This window comes from Phalacrocorax carbo, chromosome 6 (genome assembly GCF_963921805.1).
Source record: "Phalacrocorax carbo chromosome 6, bPhaCar2.1, whole genome shotgun sequence".
In the NCBI taxonomy this organism is placed as follows: Eukaryota; Metazoa; Chordata; class Aves; order Suliformes; family Phalacrocoracidae; genus Phalacrocorax; species Phalacrocorax carbo.
This window is the reverse complement of record NC_087518.1, coordinates 4160553-4180804: the sequence shown is the minus strand read 5'-3', so window position 1 is coordinate 4180804 and position 20252 is coordinate 4160553. Positions and strand designations below refer to the sequence as shown.

General features: G+C 42.1%; 1 protein-coding gene across 6 annotated transcripts in view; it reads left to right on the top strand.

The window, feature by feature from the left end:
* The window catches only part of CHL1 (cell adhesion molecule L1 like), a 143599-nt gene that overhangs the window by 36153 nt on the left and 87194 nt on the right, over positions 1–20252 (top strand). The window contains exon 1 of one of the 6 annotated variants that reach the window (XM_064453445.1): positions 13191–13245. The exons of the other annotated variants lie outside the window; for them this stretch is intronic. The gene's annotated coding sequence lies outside the window, so the exon portion shown is untranslated. Of the gene's footprint in view, positions 1–13190; positions 13246–20252 lie in introns of those variants that run through there. 6 annotated transcript variants of the gene reach the window in all.

The following is a 20252-nucleotide window of genomic DNA, read 5'->3' as shown; positions in this document are numbered from 1 at the left end:
GTAGGCATGACATTCCAAGGGTAGACTTGAGCAGATTTCTATACAGAAACAAGTAGGTTGGAAAAGACCCTTAAGATCATCGAGTCCAACCATAAACCTAAGACTGCCAAGTCCACCACTAAACCATGTCCCTAAGTGTTGTGTCTACATGTCTTTTAAATACCTTGACCTTCTCCCTTAGCAAGAAAGGTTGCAAGGTGATGCAGCCTTTATAACCAGCCGGACGGTTGGCTCTCAGTGCGTCAGAAAAGTGTACGTTTGGGAAACGGGCTGCTTTCCTCCCTTTGGTTCACAACTTTAAGTGCACCCAATTTTCCAGTTAACATGCAGTTTCTTCTCTGACTGAACCAGTTTCTCGGTGCAGGGATTGGCTTCGTGACCTCTTTGCCCTGTGTGACCAGAGGATGAACCCAAAGCCATTCAGATGGGGCTTCAGACCTAAGTTAATGTATGCTCCAATGTCTCCCCCACAAATAACTGCATTTACTCAGGATCTTTTTATTTAAATACATTTCTCCTCATTGTCAATAGGCAAATTGTAATTCAGGCTTCATTGCTTTTAACTGTGTGATAAAGTTCCTGTATTCAGTGTTTGTGAATCTATTACGTTTTAAAAGATATTTGGCAATGCGAAAGTTTGTACTTATTTGTTTTCATTTAAAATTCAGGGCATGATACGTGAAGCTGTGCTTAAAAGGAGGGTAGAATGTCACGTCATTTTCAACTTGCTTAAAAGCCAAATAACTGGTTAAGGAAGCTCCTGTCCCGAGGAGAAGAAAGGGCTCATTAAAAACACTAGCTGATCTAGAATAAATTGAGCTTCAGTGCCCTGCATAAAGATTATAATAACTGTAATAATAAACGAATTAATAATGCATTAAAGGAGAATTCTTCCAGTCAGATTGTCACACGCTTATCTCTGAAAATTGACTTCAGCGAGGTGTGTCACATAAGCTAATGACCTTAACTGATGGATTCTGGATTTTTCCACACTCCAAATCCACTTAAATCCATATTTCTGTACTTTTGACAGTTAGTCTTCTGGACAGACGGGAAGCAAGACCATTTGGTGTTGCACGCCAGGGGGTAGCTCTTTGCCGAAACAAAACGATCTCTGGTTTTAACCTCAGGTAGTCAGAGTTGGTTAAATCCCGACCTCTTGCAAGGCAAAGCCAGGTTAGCGACGTGGCGCTGCACGGCGACACCGTGGGCACGCGCAGCTGGGGCCGCCCGGTGGGGCTTGCAAAAGTTATACCGCAGAAGCTTTTGGGTGAAGCTCGCGTTTATATGTAGCACCAGCAAATTCTCTCTCCCGAAACCGCAGGTGACGTATCGCCCAACCGCTGCTGTGTGGCACGGCGGGGCTGTTCCTGCGCCCCGCGGGAGGTAACGCAGCCCCAGCGCAGCTCGGACTGGCATCGTCCCGTCCGCTTCCGAGGCGGCTCAACTGGGAGAACTGGGCATGTTCCAGAAGCGCCTTCTTAGGTGCTAAATGTGAAATGACCCAAAATAGTGTCGTATCTGAAAATCCCGCTGAGGTATGGGTTATAAATATCATGAGAGTATCAGGATTTAGGAATAAATGGCCAAGTTTAGCACTGAAATACAGGTGTCAAGGGGTTTTAGCAGTGGAAGTGTAGGTGCCCAGGCATATCACTAGACACAGCAGGAAAGTGAGGGTTTGGGGGTTTCTACTGTCTCCCCGGGGTAAGGGCTGGATTTACGATGGTTATTAGGCACCTGTGCTACGCAGGGGAAAAATTGCAGTAAGGGAGTTGATTATCCAGGCATTGTAAACCCATGCTGGTTGTAAACTGCATCTTTAGGCGCCTAGTTACCTTTGAAATGAATCCATTAGTCACTTTGGAAAACCAAAACGGCTCTGCTAAACCCAGGTACTGCCAAAGATGGAGTTTACGTGAGCCGTGAGGTGGTTAATTTATAGAACCTTAAAACGGTTGAGGTTGGAAGGGACCTGGGGAGGTTGCCTGGGTGCTTCGCTTTGAAAAGGAATCGATGAGTTCCCGATAGAGGTTATGGGGAACACTTGTCCTTTTATTACATGTCACACTGATGCTTCTGTGTGTCCCCTTTTATACCTGCAAACAGGTACTTGTAGGTGTTAGTGTGCATGTGCAAACACTGAGCTTTGCCTGTGAGTGTGAAAGCAAAGCAAAGCATGTGATATGAAAGAAAAATTCCTTCTGGGATGCTTTTCTGGAGAATCATTGAAGCCTCTTCTTTGGCTGGTTTGTTGTTGTGTTTTGTTTTGTTTTGTTTTTTTTAATAAAAATCTCAGCACAAAAACGCAAGCAGACAACATCAATGGGTTTCTTACCAGTGCTTTGCATCATGTTAATATTATATAACCAACAGTATATTATGTAGGCATTATACTGGAACAGAGGAAATTATAACAGGAGTTTTATTCCAGAAGACTTTGAGTTTGCTTGTCAAGTCACACAATATGTGGTTCACTTTATTTGCTGGCTAATGTGAGGCTAGCTGAACAGTTGCTCTAGCCTTCTCTTCCCCAGTGCATTGCTTTACTTTGGTAAATTATTTGATACACCCCAGAAAAATAGTAAGCTAGCCAATAAAGTAGCACACGAGTGTACCAAATTGCTATGGCTCAGACAAACGACCGGAGGATTGCCTGTGCATCGTGTGAAGTGGTCACTCAGGGAGCTGAAAAGCCAATTTTGTTCTTCATCCCTCCAAGCAATAAAAGACACAGCAGCGCTGAGGATGTTGAATTTTGGAACAGAACAAACCGGTACCTGCTAGGTAGCCACTCAAATAGCGATAGCCTGGGGCTGGCAGCGTGTAACAAGGGAAATAGAACCCTACCTGCCGGATTGGATCTGCTCCCCCATCCTCTCTAGGATTTCTGTATTGACTGCTGTCAGAGCCAGCAGAAAGGGCTAAATGCTAAGGCTATTCTTAAATTTTTAGTAACAACACTAGGTTCATTAGGGTTCCCATCAAATGGCTTTCAGTTACTATCAGTCTGACTTGTATTTGAATTGATGACCTTGAGATGAAAGGCTTTTTATTCTATTACCCATCTCCTGAGCCATCAAGTCTTTAATATGCCGTGTAAAATCAGTTTTCAGAGGGTATTTCTTTTATATAATATTGTCATTTATTATTAACAACGTCTGATTTTGAGTGCTACTAGCTATAATTGTGCATAATACTTCTTTTGTTATTCCTATTATTTCAAATATATCTGCTCTATTACTATATACCGCTAGACGCAGAGAAAATAGATTGGTAATAGACTGTAATTCAGCTTTATATGAATGAGTTAATAAAATCACATAAAAACACAAAGTTAAAATTAATTCAGCATCAGCAAAGCTCATGTATTACTTCAGTAAATTGAAATATAAAATTCTGTTTTGATGCTGAAATAAGCTTTCCTGCAAAGTACTGTGTGGGGCTACCAAGTGCATAGTAAATTAAGAAAAATTAATAAGAATATGTAATACAAACCATCACAATGAAGGAGGTATATTACATGCCGCCCTTTTCCTCCTGAGTGGCTTTTTCCTAAGGAAAATCTAGAGTACACCACGTTAAGAAACCAACGTACGTAGGAGTGCTAAACAGGAGTCTAACAAGGTAGCTGCTTCTGTTTTGGCTCTGTTTGTACGTATTTCTTAGGAAAACCTGAAACTGGCAGCGCTGGGATAAAGAGGCGCCTCTGGGGACAGATTCTTTGCAAACTCTCAAGTATGGGTAGCTGATCGTACATATTTGATCTGACTTGCAAGTATGTAATAGGAATTTAAAATGAAGATATTATGAAGCTGGTGCTGTGCTGAGCAGCAGTAGTCCGTTGTGCCGAATTAAATGAGTCTTTTATCCTTGTTTTGTTCCAGGGGAGATAAGGTTCCTATTAGAAGTTATTTCTTGGTTTTTGACACCAGAAGTGTTAGAATACCGATCTGACACAAGTTTTTACGGGGTCACCCAGTTCAGCCTGCTGGGCCTCACTTCTGTCTCCAGGCGAGATGTTTGTGTCACGGTCTTTTCAGAGGCTTCCAGTGACGGGTCCCAACTGCCTCCTTGGAGATAACATATTAAAATGATTAACTATCAGTATAGCTCAGAAAGCTTTTCATAATATCTGTCCTTAATTTTCCTTTCCATGAATTAAGCCAGCCGCTACTCATGCTCATGAAGTACAACTGATTGTAGTTTTCTTAATTAAAACCTGTTATGTGTTGGAATATTGCTGCTATGCCTACTTATCAGTCCTCTCTCTGTGTAGAGAGAAGGAATATCCTTCTTTCTAGGTCATGTTTCCTAAATCTCATATGAACAATTACCTCCTGTGTCCTGTGGTTAACATCTGTTAATATTCCCCAAAACACCACTTGTCTCTCTGGCAGCAGACTCGCGTTGCTGACTCATGTTGAGGTTTTATCCTCGCTAACCTCCCTGTTCCCTCTCTGTTGCTGCCTCACTGATAAAGCAGTTTTGGAAATAATCAAGCACAAACTTTTAAATAGGTAGGACTTTGCATATCTTTTTATTAAGTTGCCTTCATAATTTCAATGTGTTTTCCCCCCCCCCCCAACATGTTGAAGTAATTTGGTGTGCTAGTGCTATTCTCCAGAGCGCTTGCAGATCCTCCGCACTCCATGTGACTGACGAAAATATGGGCCCAAGTGCAAAGACTTGTGGAAGAGGCACTGGTGTGTTCCCTCAATTTGGAAGTGGACAGCTGAAAATTCTTCTTTGAGTGTGTTTGTTGTTAGTCTGAAATAAGTAGCTTATAAATCTACCGTACCGTGATAGTGGAATATGTTTGTTCAAAATGCATCACACCCAATTCCTTCTTATGATAGGGTAATTATCCTGTTTTGTTTTTTTTTTTTAAAAAAAAAGATGACGGGGTTGACATGATTAGTTCTTCACAAATACATTTTGGCAGTTTCTTCTCACTTCATATTCCTCTGGGTGCTTATAATTTCATTGTTTAATCATTTGTTCCTGGGCCTTTCAGTGTACTGAATGTAGACTGCGTAGTCTTCCTTTTTCCCATTTCTAATAATAGCTGCTGTGTTTGACCATCTCTTACCTTCGGGGACCTCAGCCATTCCCTGAGAGTACTAAAAAGTAATTACTAATAGTTTAAAGAGAACTTCAGCTGATACCTGAAGTATTTCAAAATAAATTTAATCCCTAATGACTTATTCAGCTGTATCTTACCCACGCAGTCTTTAACTCTCTGCTCAGCTTGTGTTCCAAGCTCCTAGTTAAAATGAATTATATTGAGAGTCTGGTTACTGTATAACATCTTTTTGTGAAGACAAAAGGAGAAAAACGCATTAAATATGCCAACGTTTTATATGTGGAGTGTGGCTTGCTATTCTTTCCTTGTTAAGTAATGGACTAATATTTCCCTTTATCTTTTAAAGCCCTTTTTGCAGGCAAGGTAGGAAGAGGGGATCTTGTAGTCAAAAGTGAAAGGTTCTTTAGTAAATTGCCATCTTTATTTTTTTGATTAATTACAGTTAATTCAAATACTTCAGGGTTACAAAAACCCATTAAGATTGGGAAGTATTTCTTATCGCTTAATTAGTCTTCATTAGTTGAGCCAGAAGACTTGAAGATTCCTATTTTTGGATTATTCAACAAAACCATGTTAACCACACAGCATTAATATAGTTTCCCTAAGAGCACCGCGGTTGTGGTTGTGTTCTCCTCTTGCATTTCCTTCCCAGCTGTATTGTCAACACCTTCTTGCAGTCCTGGTATCTGATGCTTGCTCTGGCAGGGAAGGTCCTGCTCCTGCAGCCTTGCTTGGGTGATGGTGAGCCACTCTGAGACGGTGCTTCTCAAGTCTAGCAGCAGTAGATCAGAGAGGGATGAGGAGTTGCTCCTTCAGCAGCCTGAGCATCCAGCACACGGGTGTTTGATGGGTGAAGAGGGTTAAGCTGTGAAAAGTCTCCTAAACTGGTGTGCACTGGGTTGTTTAGAGGCTTATAACTCAATAATACCGTCATGGTTTTTCAATGCGATGGCAAAGGGCATGTCCTTGAGGCAGGTGGCATCCTGTGCTGAGTTTGGAGGGGAAGGGAGACAGGGCACTTCCAGAAAAAGGGCTTAAGGATTTGTAATGTGTGCAAAAGAAAGCAGTGTACTTTTGCTAGTCTTCTCCCTAGGGAAATGCACAACCATTTTGGTTGAAATGAGTTGAAAGAATCTACCCTAAAAATACCTCAAAACTCTGAAAGACTATTCATTCTTTAAAGAAAAAATAAGAGAGATGTGGTGGGGGAGGAGCAAGTCCTCAGATGTAGAAAAGGCAAACGTAAAGGTCAATTCCCATTGCAGACAGGGAGGAAGGCCAAAACTGTGGCATGAACAAGTGAGGATGCACGTTGGAGAAACTCTCGCCGGTGACCGAGCCAGGAAGCCCTGCCCGAGGCTGCCGGGGTGGCCGCTGAGGTGGCCCCAGCTGCTGGGAAGGAGCAGACCCTCGGGAGGAACTTCCAGGAACAACAGAGCTGTGGCTGGGTCTGCCAACAGACTGGATGACTCCTCGAGGTCCTTTCCAACGCTCTGGTCTGATGAGATAATGAAAAGTAGATTGGGGCCGATTCTTGAAAGAGAAAGTTGTTACCAAAATGAGCTCTTAAAGTGCAAGGTTTGCTTTGTGAGGGGGTTTTTATGTGTACAATCTTGAGACTTTACCACAACGCTATGTATAAATAGGGATGTAATAAATTAATGCACTGGTTGCAATATTAGTTATAGATCTGGACAGTGTGTAGTATAGAGCTGCCCCCCGATGTCCACTGTAACACAGATTAGTAGAGAGTAGTGGAAGAATAAATATACGGTAAATATAATAAATATATTAAAAAAGGTGTGATAAGCCATGTATTAGAAGATTCTCTTGAAAAAGTACAGCCTGTTTGTTTTTTTTTGTTATGTTTTAGTAGTTTATTCTCTTTCCAAGTCCTGCCCCCCTAGACTTGAACGTTAATGTATTTCAGTTTGCTGTGAAGAGTACTCACCTTTTCTGCAAAGGCTCCTTTCAGTTAGGTATTTCTGAAGGCAGATTTGATAACAGGGTGCCTACAGTCCTGTACTGTGGGATAAAGGAAATTAATAAAAAACAAAACAAAAACCCAACATAGTACCCTCCATGAAATGAAAGATAAATTAATTTTCTGAAAGTGACTGCGCTATTGAATTCCTTTTCTAAATTCATTCTTTGACAGAACAGGATAAGTAAATGCTAGAGAATGGAAAGTGATTAAAAATGTAAGAATTAATAGCAAAACATAGATAAGCAAATGTTATGCATACAGATTTGCATCGGGTGGCATAAAGAGGATTAAAGAATTAATTTACTACTGACATTTATTTTGGAAAAGTCCTAAGGCCAGTTCACATAAATAACACTCTTAATGTGTGAAGACCCTAATGAAGTCAATGGGGCAAAACCAAAAGAGTCAGTTGAAGAAGAATAGGAAAAGTCTATATTAATTTTTTTTCTCATCAGGTAAAATACTAAGTTAATTAAAACTAAGAAGCTGATCAGAGTAGAAATTGGAATTACAATTTTCTCTGAATGTCGTTTGTGGTGACTAGGAAGACTTTGAAAAGTGATTGCATGAAGGGATACGAATTGTGAACCGAATTATTACTATTACCTATATTTTATCTTGAGGCAAGAGTGACTCAGTCTTTAAGTGATGAGGAATTGCTTTATTTTCTGACAGTCTGAGAACTGATTCTGACACCCTGATCCGTCCTTGATTGGATTAACAGAACTGACATGTTTCCAGAAAAGAACAAACAAACCACACGGCATCCGCCCGGTGATGAGTCGGCAGAGGCGGTGTTCGCAAACCCCCTCCTCGTCAGCCCGAGCCGTGGCGACGTGCCAGCTCTTGTTAGTATCAGCCCTGCCTTTCTCTTCCCAAACCACATATGCTTTGCAGAGTGCTCGTGTCTCCCATGTATGACAAGTGCTTAGGGTAATAACGGGAAAACGTTTGCAGAAGTTCATGTTTGTCTGGAAGGACTGCTGCTTTCTCCTCAGCCATTTTATCGTGCATTATGGATGCATGGTATGTGCCCATATGGATTGTTGTTTTTTGTGCCGCCTGTGTACGCTGAGTAGACTTATGAAATTATATCTTAGCTGAGCAAATCAGCTGCATTTTAGAAACTTAGGCCTTGAGAGTCGTTGCAGCTCCAATTTCTAAAAGCTGATGTCTCGTTACAGGAGGACTTGCGTGCCTGAATCGGGCTTGACAGAGATGTGATAAATTACTTGGGGATTTTCCTTCACGCTGCTATATTATTGACACATTTCCTCAAAACCCATCCTGTCGTGCTAGATCAAAAATTGTTGCAGTAGAGTGTATTTCTGTGTAGCTGTAAGATAGGTGGTTGTTCAGTTGCACTGACAGCACGTGTTTAGCGATCTGTTTGCTTGGCTGTACCATCTTCCTTGGCTGGGTAGAAGTAGGATTACCAAGCGGGCGGGTATCTCTTGGAGGTATTTCACTTTGCGTATTTTCTCACTACTACCTTTGAAAAAAGTCATTTGCTTCTAAACACTTCCCTGCCAAGCTTAGCATTTTATATCCTGCCAAAAAAATTTTGCTGATCGTGTCTGAATACGGCAAAAAAGGAAAATGAGTTATTCCTAAGTGGCCTACCGCACCTTTTCCCCTCTAGTGTAGTTGCGGTTTTGTCCTTGCATACAGGGCTAAGGGTAAGTACAGTATACCAGCCATTCAGTGCCTGAAATACTTTGGATGGAATTTATTATCATTAGCATGCAGAAAGGGCAAAGCCAGTTGCCGCATGAGTTCATTACAAGGGAATTATTTCCTTCTATACGTTTAGTAAGAGTCAGCCCTAAGTGATGTTGCCTCATTAAATTCAAGAACTTGGATACTGTTATCGCTCTTCCAGATTTAATAGTCATGCTTTTTTTCCAACGGGTTGCTTTTCTATAATCTGCTGCATAGCATGCAGACACCTGACAGATGCTCTGTAGATTTCTGCATCTGATAAGCATTGGAGCTTTGATGAACATCGAAGAAGGGCTGTCAGAAAGGCCTGAGGTGTGAGGGCACAGGGATGCTACCGCGGCAGATTTTGCATGTGCTGGGAGCTTGGAAGAGGCTGCTGTGAAATAAACAATTTTTTTGTTAGCTGGTTACCCGACAGCTTGCGTTGGCTGGAGGTCACCGCGTGGTTTCTGTCGTCACACGAGAAGTTCTGTCTCCGAGCGGGGGGTGAGGAGGACACCCACTAATAAGGGACTCAGCGTTAGATCCTCAATGTGCCACGCTGGAAGACAAAGGGACACTGTCTATGCTCATAATCCCTCATTTGAAAATTAATGAACAAATGGCAGGCTGCAGACGTGATGGCTATGAAACCTCTTGTATTGGGCAAGAAGTGCTTTCCCACTGAGTGCTTTCTGGTTAATGACTTAGTTTCAGATTTGAGTAAGTCTTTGTTGCTGTGCAGTGGTTCCGGGCAAAGTAGTTTTGAGGGAGGGATAGACCTTTTGAAGGATGCTTCACGCCTACATTAGGAAAACACGTATTTTTCTTAATTCTTTCGAAGGTAATATCATGAAATCATGCAGATTAATGAAGCAAAAGGCCTTTTTGATCGTCTGTTTAACCGCTGTGTCCCTACAGGGTGGTTGTTTCCATTAACCAACTTTGGTTTACATTTCTACAATTCAGATTTATGTAAAAAGTTAATAATACTCATAAAGCATGAAATAACAGGGGAAATAATTCTCTCCAGGTAATTAAAAACCGAGCCTTTCTTACCGAACAAGGTATTCTGTAACCTGGGAACCTAAAAGCCTGACTTGGTTTCCCAAGCCTTGCATTCCCAATTTCTCTGCGTGGGGCAGCACTCATGCATTTTCTGTCTGTCTTCCCCAGCAGGCAGGAGATAACACTGGGTTAGTCTCAGCCTATGCTATGTACAGGCTAACTGGCTTGCCAGTAAATATACCGAGTTTTGCTGCTCTCAGACAGAATTTACAATGTCTTTTTTCTCAGTAGAGTCACTTGTTTGAGTTTCTTTCCTTTAAACTTCCCCGTTCACCAGTGACTGAGGGGTTTGGATGGACGGGGGAGGCTGCACAAGTGTAAAAAGCCTCATTTTGTCAACAAGCTGACCCAGAAAAGAGCCTTTTTTTTTTCCTTTGCCAAGAAAAAAAGTAGTTCTCATTAAACCAATCTATTTCAACATTATAACCTTTATCTCCTAAATAAAGATGCACAATTTTTGACAAAACCCTGCTCATTACACCAGTGGTAGTGCAAGGGTGGTGGATGAATTCCCAGGAAGAGGGGGTGTATGTGCGTACGCAGGGTCCCCCAACACCCCCGGGGGTGCTCCCATCCTGTCCCTGGGGCTGGTGGGTGAGGACGGAGTCAGCCCCCGCTGATGGGGGATGATGCACCTTCCCTGGGGGGGAGCTGGAGGGAGAGATGGGGGCTACCAGGGGGGTTTGGATAGCTGAGCATTTTTCAGTAAGACTCTGAAAACCCAGCCTGGCATCCACTGAATAAATTATAACTTTGCCCTGATGATCCCATGATAATCGAGGCATTTTACTTTTTAGACCAGCATTTTGGGAAGCAGTGGCTCTATCGAGGGCTTCGGCACGTTAGTGCTGTCAAGGCACTGGTGGAAGCACTGAAATAACGATATTAAGAGGGCACTTGCAAAACGTTTTGCTTGTCGCTTGCTTTGTGACTAAGAAAAACTGAGGCCAGCTCTTGATGCCACTCATTATTAAACGCTTTCTTTAGCAAATGGGCTTGAATACAAACATAGTCATTCGTCTCCCTCTAAACTGCTAATGCTTTTGACATATTTTTTGAAGTTCCCATCGTGAGCTGTAGCCTTTGGACTCCCTGTGGTTTTCTGGCAATGTCCAGACCTGAAACTTTATTTTTGCTTCTTGCAGTAAGTATTAAAAATCAGCGAGAAAAAGTTGCTTGGTATCAGGATTAACTTGAGCTTCAGCTTCTCTTCGCTCGATTTCCTGCTCGTTCTCACACTTGCAAATCAAGTGACCTGTCATTTAACGCAGTGTCTGATGGAGAAGTGCTGTAGTCTGATGGGAGTCGATAGCTGCAGTCCTGCTGGTGATGGGAGGATGATTGTGCCACGAGGCAGCAAATGAGTGTTGTGCCATTGCTTGGGGAGAAATATATCAAAAAAAGGATGGTGTTTCTGTGAAAATAGTAAGAAGTAGAGTATAATATTTTAGATGACAGGTTAAAGGAATTGGATTTATTTGGGATTTTTCTCTGTGCGTGTGAAAGGGCAAGAGAGTGTTTTACTGTAGACTGGTAGATCTGCAAAGAATAAAGATTTTCTGTCATAAGATATCTAATTAATGTTATTGATTCCTCTTCTTGATGTGAGTTAAGTGTCCTTTAGAGGTCATATATGGATATCATATATATATATTTATATTTTTACCCATATGTGTGATAGAAAGAATAAACACTGTATTCTATATTACCAGGTAGCGAGCGCTGACATCTAAAGCACAGGTTACCGCCCTGCACCTGATGGACTAAGGAGGTGTTAATCCCTGCACTGCTACTGTGTGTATATATAGGGACACTATTCTGGCGTTAATCTCCTCGGAGTTCCAGGACTGGTCATCGTACCTCATTTCACTGACAACAAGTAATCATGGCATAAGGTTATAGCTTAATAAATGATTACGAGTTGTTATTTTTCCACTGTGTCTTTGTAGATGGTCGTTCAGTTCCCTGATGAATTGTCCAAATTAGTGATTTGGATGCATTAGATAACACAATTTACTTGTTTTTTAGTCCGAGACAGGAGATGAAAGCTCTTTTCTTCCTACGTCCAGTGATAAAATCCTTGGTTTTAGACAAATTGACAGATTTCTCTGACTCAGTTGTTTTAGTCTGTCTTGAAGTCTGCCACTTTCACCCATCTGCAACCCATCCTTGTTGTCTATTTGAAAAGAGAGCTAAAAATACTTACCGGCATTATCTCCGCAGTCGGTTGGGTTGCAGAGAGACAGCAATTTGTTGACGTATCAAAGGCAGGTGCGCACTGACATCCGCTAGAGAATTTCGCATAATAACAAATAATTCACTGACTGAAAATTTAATTTAAAAGAAAAGGTGACACATCTCATAAATCGGTAGAGGTTCTTCTGGTGAATCCTGAGATCTCCCTCAGAGGAACCTGATTGTCTCTCTAACAGAGATTTGCGGCCTGGATACGTTCAGTGTAGAAAAACACACGTGTAGAAGGTCCTTCCATATAGGTCTAAGAGAAATTGTGTTAGAGGCTAGCATAGCCTAGCTGGGCTTGCTGGAAGTGATCATACTTGAGTAGTTTTAGTTACTTAGACCCTACATGGAGCCCCGTGGTACTTTCAGTAGTTTGGCTGTATAAAATTTATTGCTAGGCCAACCGTCCCAGTTTGAAGCTGACCTTAACAGAAACCCTCCTAGAAAGCGAGTACAGATGTAGGTGATAGGATGCTGGTAGCTGCGAAAAATAAAAAAGAAAAACATTGGAACGGCTTGAGATTGCTGACAGCCAAAGGCAGAAATGAGCTGAGTTTGGGAATACATTTTAAAAAGAATTAAAATGTAATTTGCTCAGCTGTAATGCGAGACAGACTTTCAAATCTTCCTTGTTCAAGTTCAGCTGAGTTCTTTTAAAAGAAGAGTTCAATGAATAAAGGGCAGAAGGAGAAACCCAGATATTTTAAGATCAAGTTTTGCAAGTACCACATATAGGAAAACATAGTGCTAAAGGCTTTCTCCTTGACAAATGTGGTTCTGCTGTCGTATGATCCGTATTTCCAGCTCTGGGATGTATCACCCTGAAAATTGCAAAACTAAGTATTAAGAAATATGCCTTGAAAATGTGCCAGCCGAGTTCCTTAAAAGGATCTGAGAAAGGATGACTCACTACTTAAATGGCCATTCATTGCATCTGCAGAGCATTTCAGGTTAAATTCTCTGAAATAGTCATGATTTCTTGTAGAAGCTCCTTTGTGTTGCAGAGCCAGTGCTGCAGCAGCGAGCCGCTGCTGAGGCCCTGGTGAGGCGGGAGGAAGGGAGGTGGCATCAACCTGGAAGAGGGACCGGGGGCCGAGGGAGGCACCTACAGCCATCCTGAGCAGTGAGGAGGAGGAGGAGCACCAAGGCTACCCCTAAGCAGGTTTGAAATGTCTGAGTTGATTAAAAGCTGATCTAAAGCAGGTTTTGGGTGCCAAATGGCTGGGTAACCACTGGGGTCACCAGAAAGGAGCATATGTGAAATATTCTCCTCTTGTTCCAGCGTGTTGCTTATGGTGCGTGAGGCAGGGCTTGGGCATCACAGTGAGATATCAGACCACTGTGAAATCTTTGCAACCTGCTGACGCATGGACTGTAGTTCGTGTTTCATATCTGTGTCTGTCTCTCCACCTTCATTTGGTCTCTTTGCTGTCTTGTGTCACAGAGCCTTGATTACTGCACATCTCAGTGTAAGATCAGTTGGTTTTTTTTCTATTAAGCCAGTATTTCTGAATTTCTATCTTAGGCCAGATGTTTTCTAGGTGTTTTTGTTTGCTTTTCTTTCTTTTTCTTCTCTTTCTCTCAGTAAAACCTGCTTTCTCAGTCTCTCGCTGCTGTTCCCCTGCAAGCAGCAGGCGCTCAGGGCACAGCTATGCCTGACATCTCTTCATAGCTCAACGTGCCGATGGGGCAGAGTTGAAGTGACAAATGTTGAGCTAGCGCAAAGCTGAGACACCTGAGTTTATTCTCAAGTGACTGGTGTTTTCTGCTTGTTAAAATACATTTAAAATAACCTTTACAGGAACAATTCCTTTTAACATTTCTGTCTGCTCGGGCATACCGGAATTTGATTTTTGCCAGTTCTTTTCTTTACAAAGTACATTTCTGGTACGGAGTGCTTCAGTTTTGCAGAACCTAGATTCAGGTGATGTAGGAACTTACCTTTCAGAAAACACTAACTTTGCCTGCTGAAAAGCAGATCCTTTAAAGCATTTGTCAGATTTTTAGAGTATCCTACTACAGCCATTTGCAATCCTGAACGGTCTCAGCTGGCACGGGTGGGTAAAGCCACCAGGAATGCGCAGGCGCCCGTGCCTAATGAGCTCCGTGTTTAGCTGCCTTGGTATGTGCCAGGTTTTGACTGACAGCCTTTTTTGCCTCCTTCTGAGTGGAACCAGCTTCTTTCTGTCTTTTCAATAAACGGAGAGAGCTGCGCATCAAGGCAGTGTCTTTTGTGGTTGTTTCTCATATATTCTGAGCTGTATTTGAGGAACCTCTACCGAATTTTCCTATTTGTTTGGGTGCACTGATATGTATTTGCTTCCCCTGTTCAATTATTAATTTTTCTTCTTTGAACCTTGAGAGAAAGATAAAACAGGAGGAATCCAGTTATGTGTGCTTCTGGTTTTTGAAGATTCATCAGAACTGTGCTATAGTCTCTTGCAATTCCTTATGGAGGATGGATCCAGATTCTGCTGAAGTCAACATGAATCTCTTGCTAACTTTTGTGCTACCTTAGTGATCATTCTATGTTTGGCTCTGTATGGACACTGAGTAAAAGTAGATGTCAATTATCTTTTCAGACCAAGGTGCCTGTAGAGATACCACATTTAATGGGGCTGTTCTAGGTTGTTGTCATGGAAGCTCAGAATAAAAGAACTTAAATAGACATATTTCATTCCTATGACTGGAAAAATCTCATGTTAAGAAGTTTATGGTGGGACAGATGGAGAGGACAAGGGAAAGAAGGATGAAGTGGGAAAATAATCCATTGTTTAATGGTGGTTGAAACTGGGGAGGGCAGAAAAAATGCAGAGAGCTAAATGCATGTGAAAAGAAAAAAGGACATTTACTTTCTCATAAGCATCAAAATAGGAATTCAGGTTGACATACTGTCATCTAAATCCCAACAAATTTGGGTGAACTCTGTTCTTCTCTAGCATGTTTTGTGGCAGCCAGTATGAGTAAAGTTCTCACTTTATCTGATGTCAGGCAGAGGGACAAAACCCTTGAGTACATCCCAGCATGTTTTTTGGGTTGCAATAAGAGGATGTGCTGGGGAAAATGTATGCTGGTGAATATTATACATGTTGCTGTGAGGGTCAATACATATTACTTGTGTATGAAACTGTAGAAAATAGCGTAAGTTTTCTCATGATTTTCTGTTGGGTGTGATTGAATAGAAGAAACGCTGTGATTTATTTTACAAAGTTTCTATAATATTTGCCCTGAGTTTGGGAAGGAAGGGAAATATTCTATTTACCAATCACAGAATCAATTTTAATTTTAGGTACTGATTCCTTTGTCTCTGTAGAAGTGTGTTGTATTCACGTCAGTCTCCACCCTGAAATCCAGGCCTTTATGTGGCACATGTCTGTGTATGTTCCACAGGTGTGTGTTTTGCAGCGGTGAACCCATGTTTTCCTTTACAAAGTACAAGCAGAGCGATTTTGCCTCAGGTAAATTCTTTCTGCGGGAAAACCCATTCAATAATGCTTCAGGGCTTGTATCTTAAGACGAAACAGAAATCTGTCTTGCTGGTGAGATGTGAGTAAATTTTCATGTCTATGACAGCTGAAAGAAAATTAGCAGGAAAAAAAATTATGTTCTGTAAGGTGGGGGGAAAACAGCCGAACCCTCAGAATATAGATATTTAGCTCTTGATGTGAATTTCTGTCTCCTGGGGACTGCAGCTCCCTCTGGCCCATCTTGAGCCTTTCCCTGTTTTCCTGCTGGATAAACCTCCCAAACCTCTACCAGATTTCTTCCTCTGCCTCCTTCTCTCAGCCTGCGTGAAGGGACAGGGCTACGGCGAGGCTGTTCTTCTTGCTCTGGGGTCTGAATTTGGCAGTGCCGAATGATGTCGGGGTTTAGGGAGGGTTTTTGCCTGCCCTGGGGTTCCCCTGGAGCGGCGCAGGACTCCCACGTGTGGTGCCCAGACTGTTCTGCTGTGTCGGACGTGTACATTAACTAGTGGGAATGGGGGCATGCTGGTTCTCTATAGAAGGAAAAGAGACATTTATGGCGGTGAATTTCCTTATTCTAAGGTAGACACTGTGTTTTCGAGGTTTGACTGTTAGAGAGACAGACATCTGAATTTCTTTTTTTTCTTTTTTAATTGTTTTTTCAAATGTAAGGTCAGAGGTTTGACTAAGCTGCAAGGTACACACCTGACTTCTTAATTTATCAACTGTTCTGATAGTTGCATTCTTTTTGTCACTATATGGTATTAATGAGGTTTTGTCTTTCTCCTTACTCAAAGCTGGAGGTTTGGTTTGCTGTGGCTTTCCAACCAGCGTAGGTGCCGGGATGGCACTTGGGGCAGTGTTGGTCGGAGGTGGCTGTGCATCAGCAGCAGAGCATGTGACTGGCTTATAATTAGTTTGCATTTCTTTACGGCTCCTCTTTTAGGCGGGGGAATTGCATAACTTAACGAGAATATTACTAATTATTTTGGATCTGTCATTGCACAACTGATGATGAATAATGCAGATACTGCTGTGAAGCTAAATGTAGTTGTTGGGGATTTTTTGTCTTTTCTCCTCATCATCTGTCTTGAAGTATTGTGACATTGGATGACACAGATAAACCTGAATTCTGTAATGAATTTTTATTTTAACGATCCTGGAAAATATTCAATTTTGCATGTTCTCGTAGTTTAAATGTGGCTTAATGAGTCTTCCAGCTTTCCTGTCTGCTTAATACACTGCTGACATTTCTCCATTTGGATAACAAGATTCAGTAGGATAAAACCATCTTCAAAATGCTCCTTACTGGCATATTTAGGTTTTCATATTAATGGAGATATTTTTGTGCCATTAGATCAATGATTTCTTTCCACTTATTTGTGGAAGGCCAGCTCAGGCCTATGGCTAAGCAAATAGCATCAAAAAGCAAGCGGGGAATTTCAGGGGCTAGGAATTTGATTTTTCTAAAAGAATTCACCTTATTTTCCATGAGCATTTATGTGATTAAGATTTTTTGTACTGCCACTTCCAGAAAGCAGGCATTAAGCCTCCTTTTACAGGCTTTTGCATGTGCAAAAAAATCATATTTGATGAAAACAATGGCTGAAACCACAGGCTTCTCCACCTCCTCGCTGTAAACTGTGCACAGAGTCAACTGAGTATGTAGCTGTAAAGAAAAACCTATGGTAGGGTGGGATCTTCTCAGTTCTTCCCGCAGTACACCAGCAGAGCTGCTGGCTGCCTTGCTAAAGAGGAGGCAGTTATGTGTGTTGGGGGAGGTATCTCTGTACATTCAGCTCGGCCGTCTGAGCTGCCGCCCGAGTTATGAGAGCTCTGTCCATACCGTGCCCAAACTGGGATATTTCTAGCGTGAAGTCGATTCCCTTTAGGCACAGAAACTTATGAATTTAAGTGTCCTTTTTATTATTATTATTTTCCTCCCTCCCCCTCCCTTTTTTTTCCCCCTGTGGCTGTTTAATATTAAAAATACTGCATCTTTTGGTAGTCAAGTCAGCAGGGATCCTCCTGCTGCAGAGGAGAGCTGGATGTTAATTATCAGCGGTACAGGGTTCCCAAGCCCCTCGCCAGAGCACTGCCTTTGAAGCGGCCGAGGCAGCCGGCGCGGTCGCTGTGCCTTTGCACCTCGCCGCACGCTCTCAGAGGGTTTCGGGCTCTCCAAGTGTGTGCACAAGCCCTGTTGGCTGTCACAGGCTCTGCGAGTTTGTCCTAGTGGAAAAGATGCCCCAGATTTGCTCTGGCAGTACGGAAAGCTTAGCCTAGTTTTCAGAGCTGATTCCTGGAAAAGGAGAACACACTGATGGCCAAGTCTCTCCCAGATGGAAGGTTTGAAGGATGTTCCAGGACTCCAGAAAGGTGATTTAATTCAATCTTAGGCTTGGAAGTAAATCGGAATATATTTCTGTTTTATCCAGCTTTATCAGAGTGCTTGGGAATGTGAATGACACATTTCCAACCACAGTTTTCTTCCTCAACTGCAGCTGGAAAGGCTATGGAAAAGGACTAGGAAAAAGATTGGCCGTTTGATGGTTCTTGCTGTAGAAGAGTCCTTTGAAGCTCACCAACTTAACTTCCCAAAGTCACGAGCCATTCAGGGGTGATGTGTGTTGCCGTACAAACCAAGTTGGTATTTCCAGAAATTAATTGAATTCAAGACATATTTATTAGCTCTATGGCTTGAATTCAAAGATCTTCAAATGAGAAGGAAAGTGTTCAGTTTTCCCAGTAGAAACATTTATAACGGGAAGAAACACTTTGAAAGATTGGCCTTTAATTTCTAGCCTAAGGCCAAGCAGAGCAATCACATATAGAAGTGTCAGATGTATTCTATGTATAGAATGGTAGAAAAATCTGTTATGAAGCATCAGTTAGCACTATCACATTAGGATATTTAGGTATGTAATTACAATCATGCTGCATTTAGCAAGTGTGAATACTCACATTTCAGTGATTTGTTATCAAATTGGACATGGGGCTTAATTTAGATTAAATTCAGAAACTTTGTGTTGGAAAATTGCTCTGTACTTTATGCCTTGCAGGCATGAAGTGCGGAGGAAAAACATGAGAAGATTGAGAGGAAGTAAACACCCCATTTCTGGGAACAATGATACACTTATTTTTTTTTTTAATTTAGAACAAAGTCCATGTATGATAATAGAAACAAATCAGCTTGATGTAAATCCACTGGGAACCAGAGGTGCACTACCTGTATCAGAAGGGAAGATTAAGCACCCTAACCAGAGTCCTGTGGAAGCTGTTTTTTGGAACCGATTATTGTGAGGCTGAGCCTAAGCAATCAGCATGAAATATTGATTAGGCTACTGGTATATTATGAAATGAAGGTGTTTTAGCATTAAGAAATGAAACTGAAAAAGATTTAGAAGAAACATTTCAGACTGTTTTGTGCAATGGGCTAAAGCAAATATTGACTCACTAGTATGTTAATGCAGATAAATTAAATTATTAGGAGTTAGTGACCAGTTTAGTTTGTAGTGAATCCAAAGCAGAAAGCTCTAACTCTTTCACTAGTCTTCCTCGACTCTCTAATCTTTGGCTGTAGCAGCAGTCATGTCTATCTTCCGCACTGAAGCACTAGTATTCTCCAGGGATGTCTTTGGCCAAATTAGTCCGTAATCTTTCATAATACGCTCTCCGGAGGGTCTTACTACTAAATGCTCTTGATAAGTAATAGTATATGCAAAGTAGGTCTGCACTCATAGGTCCTGTCATGTAATAAATGAATGTGAAGTATAGCGGGGAAGTGAGCTGTAGTAGAACCTCTATTAGCCGAACCCAAGTTAGTTAAAATCGTTATAATCTGAAATTCAGACATGTCCCCCCAGGCTTGCTTATCCACAAAGCCCTCGATTTTCAGCAAGTCAGGACCATTCCCCAGTGGCATGTCGTTTTTTGTTGCCTGGGCCCTGGTGGAATGAGAAGAGGGAAAAGCACCAAAGGAGTAAAAGATAGTGAGCATTTTTGCTCCCTTTGGCAGGGTGAACTCGGTAAAGCGCATGAAGAGGTGAGAGGGGTGAGGAGTTGTGCCGTGGAGGTGGGGTGTTGGACTGAGTCTGGTATTGGTGCTATCGATGCGACCCTTTCATGGCTGTTAGACCGTGGTGGGAAGTAGGAGGAAGGAATCACGGGAGAACTTTGGGGTTTTTGTCATTGCTATTGCTTCCTCCAGAAAGGAAAATGCTGGATTTTCTCTCTGTTGTGTTTTATTGCACGTCGTTGTAGCTCCCACCAGCCGCCTCCAGACCGGAGCTGTGACCAGAGCTCCTCTGTATGCCCCGAGTCCCCCCAGTTCCCTGGTTTTTGTAGCAGTGAGTGTCAGGAACCCAAGTAGCAGTTACTTTCACTCATATCCTGCTTTCCTGGCATCATTTCGTCTGCACTGGAAGGCCTGCTGAGTGTGGAAGCTGTGGGCTCGCAGCACGGCGCCGGAGCAGATGGTGTTCCCCGCTCTGCCTTTACAAAGCGTTGCATTCCAATAAATTCATCTTGCTGATTATCCTGGATGCTTATTTACATTACCTGGGCTTTGTGCGCTTTAATTCATCACTATTACAGGATCACAGGCATTGTCAGTTCTTCCATTAAACCTCCATGCAACTTTTATTTACTGGTACAGGGCTGATTTAGGTATCTTTTTGTTTGTCATTAAAGGCCTGGATTTCCTGGC